Here is a 14,110-nt window from a genome sequence, read left to right on the forward strand (position 1 = left end):
TGATTCTTTTCACTCTCCTTCCCACCTGCGTTTGCCCCAGGCACAGAGGCTTACAAAAACTCACCTCCCCTTCCAGCTCACATGATAAATATGAGAGGTTTGAAAACCCCGATCAGGGAGTGACAAACAGGATTACATGCTGTTTGCACCTGGTTGTCATAATTAGAGCACTGATGACAGGGGAGGAGTTAATTGAGATGAAGATCACACCGAGGCGGGTGCGATGCTCACGCGGCTCTGCATGAACGCTCAATGGCTGTTTAGAGTGATAATTACTCCCTCGGTCACCTTAAACAGCATTAACATGCTTTTCGACAGTTAAGGCCTGAAAACGTAATCTACACAAGGACATGAGACAGGTACGTGAGCTCGAATTTGTGACTTGTTGAGATCTGGAACATGTCAGACCACCACAAGGGGTGCTATAGTATAAATAAGACAGAATTAATGAGTGTGAAACTATCTGTCCCAATATCCACACTTGCTGTTTTTGCACTTGACCACTTACAAGGAGTGTTCTGTCTAAATAAGCTGGGAATGCTCAGCATACTCAAATCATTTGAGAGAATGAGTTCAGGGACTGGCTAAATATTAACATTACTTCTAATTCCCTTGTCATTTAAGGTGTAGCATAAGGCTTACATGATAAAATGTTGGGAATAGGTATGTAACTATCCATAAATAATTTATATGCCACATGGCATTCATCTTTTGCCAATCTGTACCAGTTACAGAGGGATTCATGTGAATGGATCCACAACAGCTTTGGTGCCTGTGCTTTATTGCTATGAATCACCATTTCTGTTGCGGTTTCTCATCATTGGTTTATTGGCATGAGGTTGATTTCATGAGCAAGAATAGATGTCTGTGAATTTCTTGCCCAAGCGTAAAATTGTGCTGTTGCTGCCAGATTTTGATTACCGAAAATCATCTTGTATTTGATGCAAATCCAGCGTAACTAAATCAAATGAAAAAAGTCGTAACTGTATATTTTTGTTTTATTAAGCCAAATGTAATTTTGAAAGTCTGCCGAAACATATCATCTTACATTTTTGTTATAGACAAAGGGCCTGTTTACACCTGGTCACTTAATGCATTTTCTCCGATTGGATAGCTATCCGATTGTGAAAAGACCACGATTTTAGCAATCCTAGAAGATCATTGCAGATCACACTGTGCGACGTCACGTGCGTCTAATATACTCGGTTACAACATGCTAACTACTATAGAAGAATAAAACGTCATCAGCATGTGCTAGTGGTAAACAAAAAGAGCATGAAACACACTTTAGTAGTTGAAGTTTTCATGTGTGCTGAAAAAAAGTGGAAGTGGTGAAAGAGGAAGGCATAAGAGCTTGAGGTAAGCAGTTTTATGTTTTGTCGCCGTGTCTTGATTTCATATCGCTTTTTTATTGGCTGGTCAGTAAACGTAGATCGTAGCAGCAAACACTGACACAGTCAGAAAATAATCGTAGGCTGTCTTTGGTCGCAAGACCGTGACAACGGCCGCCTTTGAACTTCTCTCACTGTATGACACAGGACCACCGATCAGGAGCCACGATCACAGAAATCACCGCGTTTGTTTCATGATGCCAGTCTTTCATCTGGGACAGCCGAAAATCGTGCAGTGTGTTTTGGGCTTAACCCTCTGGGCCTCTTCGTTTGGGAGTCACTTTTGTCTCCTTCGCGGTCAAAAGTGACCGAAGCCTCAAAAAGTAACTTTTTTTTCTTTTTCTTTCAGGAAAATCAATGTAATACATTTTTGTTCAATAATATTTTTTGATTCTTATTTATAATTTTGAGGGATGTTTATGGTACTATGCAATATTTATAAAAGTTTAATGACCTATTTTTTCCATTAGAATTAATATATTTTTTTATTTCTTCATTTCTGTATAATTTTTTTAATAGATACAATATTTCACATTAAAATAGTGTGAAGGCGTTTAAAATCCATTTTTTGAAGTGAGAATTCTGCCATCTGGAGGCGTAAAAAAACCCCGTAATGTAGCATAACCTCCTGTATAACTCCCTATATCAATATATACAGAAGCTTTTAGATTCCCTTTGTTTTTTTAGACATAATTTCTTTATTTAATCAGGTTTTGCATTTAGATATATATTTAGACATTCTAAAAGACTACGTTTTGTCAAGGTTTAGATATTTTTGGTTAGATAAGTATCAGGTTCTGTGTGTATGTATGTATGTATGTATGTGTGTGTGTGTGTGCATGTTTATGTGGTTTATGAGGACACAAATTTGTATAATAACATGGGTATGACATAGGTATTACAACCATAGGTATTACAATGAGAAGGTGATTTATGAGGACATTTTCAGTGCCCCCGTAATTAAAAAGGCTTATAAATAATTCAGAATGAGTTTTTTTGAAAATCTAAAAATGCAGAACGTTTCCTGTGAGGGGTAGGTTTAGGGGTAGGGTTGGTGTAGGGCAATAGAAAATACGGTTTGTACAGTATAAAAACCATTAAGCCTATGGGATGTCCCCATAAACCATAAATACAAACCTGTTTGCGTGCGATTTTTACAATTTCAAAACATAAAATTTTTCGGCCAAAAATTAACGAAGAGGCCCAGAGGGAAACGGTTTCAAGGTGGATTTAATTCGATTGCTCAAACCACTTCAGGAGGTTGTCTCTGGGCCGCATTCCAGACGAAACTGGACAAGTGTAAATGCATCTGGTTGTTGAAACCACATATGTAAATTGTACTTGTAAATTGTAAAAGAATCTAGTCGTATTGCAGTTTCCTCGATTGTTAATATAACTGATTTTAGTTGGCACTTTTCCCCCCCAAACCATTAATTCAGTTTTCAAAACAAAGACACATTTCTCAAAAAGTTTAACAATGAGTAAGTTAAACATTAGGTAGCAAAACTGATGACACGCCAATCAGAATCTCTGCATCCTAACAACGGAGAGAGGAGAGAGCTGAGCCAATCATCTACAGGGGTTTATATACTTACACATACAGTATAGGCCTAATTACAGTACCAGTACATTAGATAATTGAAATTTCACTATTCTATATGTACAGTAAACTAGCTCGTGTTGTACACCTTCAAGCGTGTGACTGTCAAATTTTATTTGTAACCATTTTTTGTGGTGTACTTCATTTTTGCAGAACTCCCAAAGTATGTTGAAGGTATAGTTGGTATCAACTTGATAAAAGCTATTGACAATGGAACCTGGGGGGGGTTTGGGGCTGTGAAATTTTGTTGAAATATCGCTATATCACTAATGTGCTTTTTCAGTCCTGGGACAGTCTTGCACACTTTTTGTAATGTGCATGCGCTCTCAAGTGGCCAAGACTATGGGTACTGGGAAAGGCCCTCAGAATATGAATTGAATTGGAATGACAGAAAGAGAAATCATTCTCTTATATAAGCCTTCCATTTTTAAAAACATTTTTCAGAACAACTTAAAAAAAAAAACATTATTCAAACTTCCCTGCATTTTAATTCCACTTGCAATTCTTTTTGCTTCCTCAGTTCATATTCAATTCATTTCTGGATGGTGCACAACCCTGCCAAGTTGAAAGGTATAGTTCAGCCAAAAATTCTGTCACAGTTTATTCACCCTCATGTCATTCCAAACTTGTATGACTTACTTTCTTCTTCAGAACATGAAAAATTGTGAGGAACGTTGGGAACCAAACAACACTGGAGCCTATTGACTTCCCTAAAATGAGGTATTCCCTAAAATATCTTCATTTTATGTTTCACAGAAGAAAGTCAGACATGCATTTTGAAATAACATGAAGGTGAGTAAATGATGACAGAATGTTCATTTTTGGCTGAACTATCCCTTTCAAGATATTTGAAGGTAACTCTATAGACCCCTACAGTTTTGAGATTATACAGAAGTATGTACTGTCTAAGCATTTGCTTCTGTGTATTATTGTGAGGTATGTTCCATGCCCAAGACAGGCAAAAAAGTATCTAGAAACAGTTCTAAGAAAGCATAAGTTAAAAACATAAAGATGTCACCGTGATACTGTCTCTGACATTCTAAGACGGTGTTGATGTTTAACTCCAAACCTTTGTGTTTACTTTACAGAGCTCCTCCGTTTCTGTCTCATTGACACACACATCAATAAACCCTTTCCCACAAAATTCCAAACCACATCAATATTAAACAGATCTAGTGAGTTGGGTAAATTATGTAGATTGTTTTGAAAGACAGGGAACATTTTTCTCACATCAGTGCTGGTTGAGCCGCTCCACCTGGGAGCGTTTTGATGCGAATGTGGAAGGGAACGCTTCCATTAGCCACGTTCACATTATTGAACAGAGGCTTTTCAGAGACGAATGAACTGCTGTTTGTACTGAGGAAAGGCTTTTGTTCCCGAGCTATGCAGCGTCGCACCCCACAGTCAGAAACCCAGATGAAGAAATTGAAAAAGTCTTATTTTACTAACCTAACACCTATAGCTTGCATCAACTTGATAAAAGTAGCTTTAAATAAAGCAACTTTTGTGAGCAAACTGTGTCTGGGGTTTATCTCACAGGGTCTTAGCAAGATATTTTCTTCAACAAACCTCAATTTTCTCGAACATATTTGTCTTTTATGTTATGTGTGAGTTGTGAGTTATGTGTAAACACCCAGCGTTTATTTGCACTATTGTGAGAGAACTCATACTGTTAAGATCTCACTACACTCTTACAAATAAAGGTGCTTCAAAAGGTTCTTCAAGCGATGCCATAGAAGAACCATTTTTGGTTCCACAAAGAACCATTCAGTCAAAGGTTCTTTAAAGAACCATCTCTTTCTTACCTTTTTGTAATCTGAAGAACCTTCTTTCGCCACAAAGAACCTTTTGTGAAACAGAAAGGTTCTTCAGATGTTAAAGGTTCTTTATGGAACCATTTAGACAAAAAGGTTCTTCTATGGCATCGTGAAGCACCTTTATTTTTAAGAGTGTACTTATAAATAATTCAGAATGAGTTTTTTTGAAAATCTAAAAATGCAGAACGTTTCCTGTGAGGGGTAGGTTTAGGGGTAGGGTTGGTGTAGGGCAATAGAAAATACGGTTTGTACAGTATAAAAACCATTAAGCCTATGGGATGTCCCCATAAACCATAAATACAAACCTGTTTGCGTGCGATTTTTACAATTTCAAAACATAAAATTTTTCGGCCAAAAATTAACGAAGAGGCCCAGAGGGAAACGGTTTCAAGGTGGATTTAATTCGATTGCTCAAACCACTTCAGGAGGTTGTCTCTGGGCCGCATTCCAGACGAAACTGGACAAGTGTAAATGCATCTGGTTGTTGAAACCACATATGTAAATTGTACTTGTAAATTGTAAAAGAATCTAGTCGTATTGCAGTTTCCTCGATTGTTAATATAACTGATTTTAGTTGGCACTTTTCCCCCCCAAACCATTAATTCAGTTTTCAAAACAAAGACACATTTCTCAAAAAGTTTAACAATGAGTAAGTTAAACATTAGGTAGCAAAACTGATGACACGCCAATCAGAATCTCTGCATCCTAACAACGGAGAGAGGAGAGAGCTGAGCCAATCATCTACAGGGGTTTATATACTTACACATACAGTATAGGCCTAATTACAGTACCAGTACATTAGATAATTGAAATTTCACTATTCTATATGTACAGTAAACTAGCTCGTGTTGTACACCTTCAAGCGTGTGACTGTCAAATTTTATTTGTAACCATTTTTTGTGGTGTACTTCATTTTTGCAGAACTGAGAAATGACTGCCTAGAGATATAGCTTGTCTTGTGTCAGGAGACCAAGAAACTGCTATAGTACTGGATACTGTAATGAAATTTGGCCAAATGTGCAGATGATGCTAAATTTACATATTTATTTTTTTTACTGTACTGTATTGTGGTGCATGCCAAGTTCATACAATTCTTTGGTATTTGAACTTTTCTAGTGCTTTTCATCTACTGCAAGATTACTTTACAGTAGTAAAATGAAAATGATTTTTTCCCCAAAAGTTCATTGCTGAATTATACATCTGTATATGTAATTTAATTTATGTAAACTGTAATAGACATTGAGCTGCAAAAATAATTCCTGAATCCTAGTAAGAGTTGTTACAGTGTTATTGATCTCAGTGTTCACTGGGCAGGAAAGTCATCTGTGTATTTGAATTGTGTAAGCGTTTACAGTTTTTCCAGCTGCTTACACACAAAATCTTTACTTGTCACACAATTTCTGAAACCTGACACTCAAACACCAGAACCACACACCAAATCTGCAAAACCATACCATACACTAATTCTCAGCCTTTGACTCCGTTTTCAATTTCATAAAACACTTTTTGCAAAACGCAACACACAATTCTCTATGTAACACACAAAAATCTAACAGGGATTAATATTATTGCAAAGGTGTGTGCAGATGTTTGCTTTTGAGATGTGTTTGTGATATTTTGAATGCAGTGCTTCATTTTGCAAGAGATGTGAGGCATTTTGTGTGTGCAATTCTTGGATTTGTGTGTAAAGTTTTGAAGAAAAAAAAGAGGCAACGTTTTGAAAATGTAAGAAGTTGGAAAAAAAAAACCTGTAAGAAAAACTGTAATAACTAGATTGAAAAGTTTGAAAGACAAATTTATGCTGGCTTGTCTTAAAGTCTTGTTTAAAAAACGGAAATGGTTTGGTCAGTTAGATGTTCTAGATGTTTGCTAAAGTGTTGCTAGGATATTCTGGGTGGTTGCTAGGCTCTTGCTATGCAGTTGCTGCGGTGTTGCTAGAGTATATGGTTGATAGAGTTTGTTCTGGGTGATTACAGACAATGCACAAATGCATTTGCTATTTAAACAACGTGGTGCAGGATGGGAAAATGAGAACTGCGTCGGGCTGAAACTAGCAAAAACACTTGCGCCACATGTATGATAGGGCCCAATGTCTCAAATGCATTAAACAGCACAAATATATTCACTGTTTGCCATGGTAGATCAGTTTGATCCATGATCGATATTAAGGGCTGCTTAAGAAGCGTGCACATCAAATTATCCTGACTCCCTGAACCTGGATCAAATTAGTGAGATTGCATGAACTTAAATAGTCCTTTTATGGAACCGCTTTAGCCCTGATTGATTTGTTAGGTTATTTCAAGTCAGGACTTTAATCCCCGCTTTTCTTAGCGTCTTTTTTGAAACAGTCCCTGGGTGTAAACAGGGCCAAAGTATGTTGAAGGTATGTTGAAGGTACATGTATCAACTTGATAAAAGCTATTGACAATGGAACCTGGGGGGGGGTTTGGGGCTGTGAAATTTTGAAATTTTCAGTCCTGGGACAGTCTTGCACACTTTTTGTAATGTGCATGCGCTCTCAAGTGGCCAAGACTATGGGTACTGGGAAAGGCCCTCAGAATATGAATTGAATTGGAATGACAGAAAGAGAAATCATTCTCTTATATAAGCCTTCCATTTTTAAAAACATTTTTCAGAACAACTTTAAAAAAAAAACATTATTCAAACTTCCCTGCATTTAAATTCCACTTGCAATTCTTTTTGCTTCCTCAGTTCATATTCAATTCATTTCTGGATGGTGCACAACCCTGTCAGCTGCTTGTTGAGACGGTGCAAGTTGAAAGGTATAGTTCAGCCAAAAATTCTGTCACAGTTTATTCACCCTCATGTCATTCTAAACTTGTATGACTTACTTTCTTCTTCAGAACATGAAAAATTGTGAGGAACGTTGGGAACCAAACAACACTGGAGCCTATTGACTTCCATTGTATGGACCAAAAAAAAAAAAAACACCCACTGAGGTATTCCCTAAAATATCTTCATTTTATGTTTCACAGAAGAAAGTCAGACATGCATTTTGAAATAACATGAAGGTGAGTAAATGATGACAGAATGTTCATTTTTGGCTGAACTATCCCTTTCAAGATATTTGAAGGTAACTCTATAGACCCCTACAGTTTTCAGATTATACAGAAGTATGTACTGTCTAAGCATTTGCTTCTGTGTATTATTGTGAGGTATGTTCCATGCCCAAGACAGGCAAAAAAGTATCTAGAAACAGTTCTAAGAAAGCATAAGTTAAAAACATAAAGATGTCACCGTGATACTGTCTCTGACATTCTAAGACGGTGTTGATGTTTAACTCCAAACCTTTGTGTTTACTTTACAGAGCTCCTCCGTTTCTGTCTCATTGACACACACATCAATAAACCCTTTCCCACAAAATTCCAAACCACATCAATATTAAACAGATCTAGTGAGTTGGGTAAATTATGTAGATTGTTTTGAAAGACAGGGAACATTTTTCTCACATCAGTGCTGGTTGAGCCGCTCCACCTGGGAGCGTTTTGATGCGAATGTGGAAGGGAACGCTTCCATTAGCCACGTTCACATTATTGAACAGAGGCTTTTCAGAGACGAATGAACTGCTGTTTGTACTGAGGAAAGGCTTTTGTTCCCGAGCTATGCAGCGTCGCACCCCACAGTCAGAAACCCAGATGAAGAAATTGAAAAAGTCTTATTTTACTAACCTAACACCTATAGCTTGCATCAACTTGATAAAAGTAGCTTTAAATAAAGCAACTTTTGTGAGCAAACTGTGTCTGGGGTTTATCTCACAGGGTCTTAGCAAGATATTTTCTTCAACAAACCTCAATTTTCTCGAACATATTTGTCTTTTATGTTATGTGTGAGTTGTGAGTTATGTGTAAACACCCAGCGTTTATTTGCACTATTGTGAGAGAACTCATACTGTTAAGATCTCACTACACTCTTACAAATAAAGGTGCTTCAAAAGGTTCTTCAAGCGATGCCATAGAAGAACCATTTTTGGTTCCACAAAGAACCATTCAGTCAAAGGTTCTTTAAAGAACCATCTCTTTCTTACCTTTTTGTAATCTGAAGAACCTTCTTTCGCCACAAAGAACCTTTTGTGAAACAGAAAGGTTCTTCAGATGTTAAAGGTTCTTTATGGAACCATTTAGACAAAAATGTTCTTCTATGGCATCGTGAAGCACCTTAATTTTTAAGAGTGTATGACATTTATCTGCTCATCTCTGTTTCAAGAATAAATGCTGCAGTCATAAGTTTTCGCAGTTTATTTTGCAAAGGATGATCGGTGTGCTTTAATGGGGTACAATAAGCTAAAAGACCTACTTATAGTAGTTCACCCAAAAATATTTTTTTTCTGAAAATGTGCTCACCCTCAGGCCATCCAAGACGAGTTTGTTTCTTTATGGGAACAGATTTGGAGCAATTTAGCATGACAACGTTTGCTCACCGAAGGATCCTCTACAGTGAATGGGTTCCATCAGAATAAGAGTCCAAACAGCTGATAAAAACATCACAGTAATCCACACGACTCCAGTCCATCAATTAATGTCTTATGAAGTGAAAAGCTGCATGTTTGTAACAAACAAATTCATTAAGATGTTTTTAACTTCAAACCAAAGCTTCTGGCTAAAATACAAGTCCTCTATCCATAATATTGCTTTCTCCAGGGAATACCTTTAAGGAACAAAGTGTATTGTTTCTATTTCATGTCTTTTAGTTTTTCATAACATATTGTCATCTAAAGCTTCATAAAACTGCAATATTTTAGATCAAATTACGTGACAATCAGTCTTTTGCCATTGCACTCCATGACTTCATGGATCTGAAAAATGTCGCTGTGCTGCTGCTATATGAAGTGTTTTGGGAGAAAATAAAATCAAAAGTGCCTTTTACCTCGGGGGGGGGGGGCCTTTAGCCCCTTGTACCCTACCATCGATCAAAGCACTTAACCCCAGATTACTCCATAGGGACAAAGTGTGTGCTGTCTGTCACTTAATTTCCACTGACCATGGTTGTGTGGAAATAAAAGCTAAATTCTATATATCACTATGTGAATGCTGTCTTCTGCTATACACACCTCTCCACCTAAGGCAATATACACATACTGTTAAGAGGTAAAGACATTAAAGCTAAGAATATCACCAAACGGTTTTCTTTTCGTATTTGTTTTATGGCATCACCTACAAGAGGGTCGGTACAGTGTGGTCCGTTTGATCCTGAACAGCAATTAATTTTCACTCCGGATTTAGTGGCCTTCATAATAGGTAGATTATTTTTGAGCTGCACAGAGAAACGGTCTAATTCATGCAATTTGCTTTGGCTATATTTAGAGAGTAATTGCTAGTGAAGGTACTCTCATCAGGAGCCACAAGTGGTTGTTTATTTCTCCCCAGCCACCCGCAGATTTCTCAGAAAAATAAATAAGTTCAGATAGGGCTGTGCAATTAATCACATGCGATTTGTCAAGTGCATCCCGTCAGTAAAACCGGTTCCGTGATTGGTAGTAAATCACCATCACCTGCTTTCAGATGAAGCGGCATTTAATACACAGAGCCATAGTTCACTGACAAGCAAGGCAATATCGCGTTCATAATCGAATGCGATTCATCTGCGATTATGAATGCGATAATTGCCTAAATGCCGCTCCATCTGAAAGCAGGTGATGGCAATTTACTACCAATCATGGAACCGGCTTTACTGACGAGATGCGCATGACAATCGAATGCGATTAATTGCACAGTCCTAAATTCAGATCCAAGACAGCAACTTTAGGTCCTTGTCGGAAAATAGTTGGGTGTGTTCGGCACGGCAGAAGCTTTTGAGGATAGTATTGCTTACAGTGGGGCTGAAGGTAGGCTAGAATGTAGATGATGTTGTGTCTCTCTAATTGGCTTTCAATCATTGGACTATTGTGGTCTGATCCCCACTCCCAGCTCTGCCTGTTTCACTTAGGACTATGAATAAACAAGCAAAAAGCGAAAATTATGATGTAATCTTCTGGCATTTTGGCAGTGCCATTTATATTTGCATTTGCACTTCTGTGTTTTGAAAATGGGGTTTCTTTCAGGGAGAAAATAGCAATTCTTTCTGATGCAAAATTGTCTGGAAGTCACACTGAGAAATCCAATGAATAAGAATCAAGAGTTGAGAATTATATCTTCATCATATTTTCTGTCTGGAGTCATTTTGCGTTAACCGGCGTATTCCGTCGAACATCCCCCGGCTGAATTCGCATCACGCACGTGGGGTAGGCTACGATCGAGCGCGCACGCACGAGTTCAGCGTGGAAAGAGAATATTACAGCTCTCACCATACTTCTGAGAAAATGATTTGTTTAGTTTCAAATGAGAGATGCGCAATTTGCATGATACTATTTCAAGCTCCATTGAAACTGAACCTTCGGTGCACTTTCGGTGTCTGATAGGAAAATAGTGTATCGGGTCTTGTCATTTTTCATCAAGCCTTGAGATTTTTTGATCTTTTATGAGAACGCACTGTCAGGAACAGTTTACATGACAAGAGGGTTTGAAAACACATCAATCATTCCGATGATAAACATGGCTCATGTCATCTCCTCTTCCTGTCTGCTCTCTCCATTTATCCCACTTGTGAACGTGTCCTTATTATGTCACGTTCAATTAGTGAAACGCCTTTGGAAAATGGAGACCTCTTGTTTGGTGACAGAGAAGAAGAGCCTTGGCAAACGGCGGGAATGTTGGAGTATGGATTCTGACGCTGACACAGTGCTCCATGTCTTTGAATATCTAGTGCTCATAAAATGTGTAAAATAGCCCTCTAAAATGTTATTAACTCAAGCCAGCCCAATGTAAACACTCTTGAATTATAGTGAGGGAAAATATATTTTTATTCCAAATCAGCCAGGAGTGTAAAAAGATAGAGGAGCACTCCAATACGCATCAGTGACAATGTTATGAAATTGATTCTGACACCTCTAAAATTACCCGAACCTTTTCAATCTGACAGCTGTAGCAGACTGGCACTTTAAAATGAACAGCTCCTGTTTTCAAAACCCAACAGCGGCTCTATCAGCACGGCCACGGATAGTTTCGCAGAGGGCCGGTTCTAATCGTAAAGGTTCAGTGTTTTTGGCAGGAGAAGGCAGGTTCCAGATAAGGCGAGGATTTATGCACAGACAAGATTAGAAATCCGCGCGGCTCTGTCACAGCACACTTCTTCCATGCAATGCAGTGATACTGAAACTAATCTCGCAGCAAACATATTGGAGATCCTGTAACACAAACCTAGATGAGAAGGAATGCGCTAATCTATCTGCATTCGCGCCATCGGACTCCAGAAAGGACGACGTTTGCCGCGGCTACAGGCTGAGACGCTGCGCAGATGTGGCCTGTGAATTAACCTTTTTTAAAAGAGAGATGATGCCCAGTCCGGTTCTATAGAGATACGAGTGCAGATCAATATCTCCCGCACAGCCAATAGCAGCTCTCATGCTATTCAAAAAGGACAGGTGACACAGAGGAAAATGGCATAGCTTCAGCTCTAGACTCAATGGAGATGTTTTATTTAAGCATCAAGATGTTTCTACTGAAATAATTTATGAGAAAAAAATTGAAACAAAAATACAGTTATTTACTGGTCTTGAAAGAAATGTGTGCGTTCATATTGAAATATTCAATGCCATCTTGGAGATGGGATAGGTCACCCGAAAATGAGAACTGTCATTTACTCACCCTCTAGTTGTTCCAAACCTGTATCAGTTTCTTTATTCTGTTGAACATAGAAGACATTTTGAAGGAAGTTGGTAACTGAAAACAGTTGCTCGCAGCCATTGAATTACATAGTGTATGTCAGGCCAAGAACCACCTGACGCGCAGCGCAATATTTGACAAGAAGGGTAAAAATTATGTTTTTTTTGTCAGTTGCGGCTCGTTAGAGCTAGCATTCTGCCCGCTTCAAATCAGACATACACAGAGATGTAATAGTGCGCTAAGATCACATTCATTTGAATGAATTATAGCATTTATTTGAATTAATTATCAATCGAGAGAGAGAGAGATCCCTTACGAAAATTAAACATGGTTTTATTACAGTAAAAGTGTAGTAACCATGTTTTTTTGGTGGATTGATTACCATTTGTATAACGACAGTTTTACTACAAATACCATGATTAAGCTATGGTTAGTGTAGCAAGACCAGGGTTACCATGGTTTAACTATTGTAACCAGAGTTTTTATTTGTAGTAAAACCATGATTAATTTTCCTAAGAGATGACAGTTGTGTGACCCTTCCTGCGTCGGTGCGTCTCCCTAAACAAGATGTACTTCAAAAACAATGATTTTACCACCTCGTTTCTGAGGAATATAATATAACGATCTAGTATATAGGCAATTTTATTAATAAAAGTCGTGAGGCAGCGTTGACATGTTTGTGTGCGCGAATATTGTCTCTCTCTCTCTCTCTGTCTCTCTCTCTCTCTCTGTGTGTGGGTGCGAGTGATATGTGTGGGTTTGTGTGCATCAATTAAAGCAGTAAAGCAGTATGGAACGGTGATTAAACTGACTTGGAACTACCTGTGCATTAAATGGTTTTAATGCATACCTGCGACAGTTTTACTACAAATACCATGATTAAGCTATGGTTAGTGTAGCAAGACCAGGGTTACCATGGTTTAACTATTGTAACCAGAGTTTTTATTTGTAGTAAAACCATGATTAATTTTCCTAAGAGATGACAGTTGTGTGACCCTTCCTGCGTCGGTGCGTCTCCCTAAACAAGATGTACTTCAAAAACAATGATTTTACCACCTCGTTTCTGAGGAATATAATTGTATAACCACAGTTTTACTACAAATACCATGATTAAGCTATGGTTAGTGTAGCAAGACCAGGGTTACCATGGTTTAACTATAGTAACCAGAGTTTTTATTTGTAGTAAAACCATGATTAATTTTCCTAAGAGATGACAGTTGTGTGACCCTTCCTGCGTCGGTGCGTCTCCCTAAACAAGATGTACTTCAAAAACAATGATTTTACCACCTCGTTTCTGAGGAATATAATATAACGATCTAGTATATAGGCAATTTTATTAATAAAAGTCGTGAGGCAGCGTTGACATGTTTGTGTGCGCGAATATTGTCTCTCTCTCTCTCTCTGTCTCTCTCTCTCTCTCTGTGTGTGGGTGCGAGTGATATGTGTGGGTTTGTGTGCATCAATTAAAGCAGTGCATTAATATGGAACGGTGATTAAACTGACTTGGAACTACCTGTGCATTAAATGGTTTTAATGCATACCTGCCAGCCAATCAGAATCGAGTATTCAGACCAAAAATTTTTT

General features: G+C 38.1%; 1 long non-coding RNA gene across 2 annotated transcripts; it reads left to right on the top strand.

The window, feature by feature from the left end:
• The first annotated feature begins 226 nt into the window (after nt 1-226).
• Nucleotides 227-8,659, top strand: LOC107583440 (uncharacterized). Of its 2 annotated transcripts, none has more exons than XR_001609040.1 (4): nt 227-359; nt 7,521-7,591; nt 7,673-7,768; nt 8,137-8,659. It is a non-coding gene; the product is annotated as an uncharacterized lncRNA (long non-coding RNA). The 2 variants fall into 2 exon arrangements; XR_001609041.1 differs by lacking the exon at nt 227-359 and adding an exon at nt 7,145-7,191.
• The last annotated feature ends 5,451 nt before the right edge of the window (nt 8,660-14,110 follow it).

The sequence above is a fragment of the Sinocyclocheilus grahami genome, unplaced genomic scaffold (assembly GCF_001515645.1).
Source record: "Sinocyclocheilus grahami isolate Dianchi unplaced genomic scaffold, SAMN03320097.WGS_v1.1 scaffold53.1, whole genome shotgun sequence".
In the NCBI taxonomy this organism is placed as follows: Eukaryota; Metazoa; Chordata; class Actinopteri; order Cypriniformes; family Cyprinidae; genus Sinocyclocheilus; species Sinocyclocheilus grahami.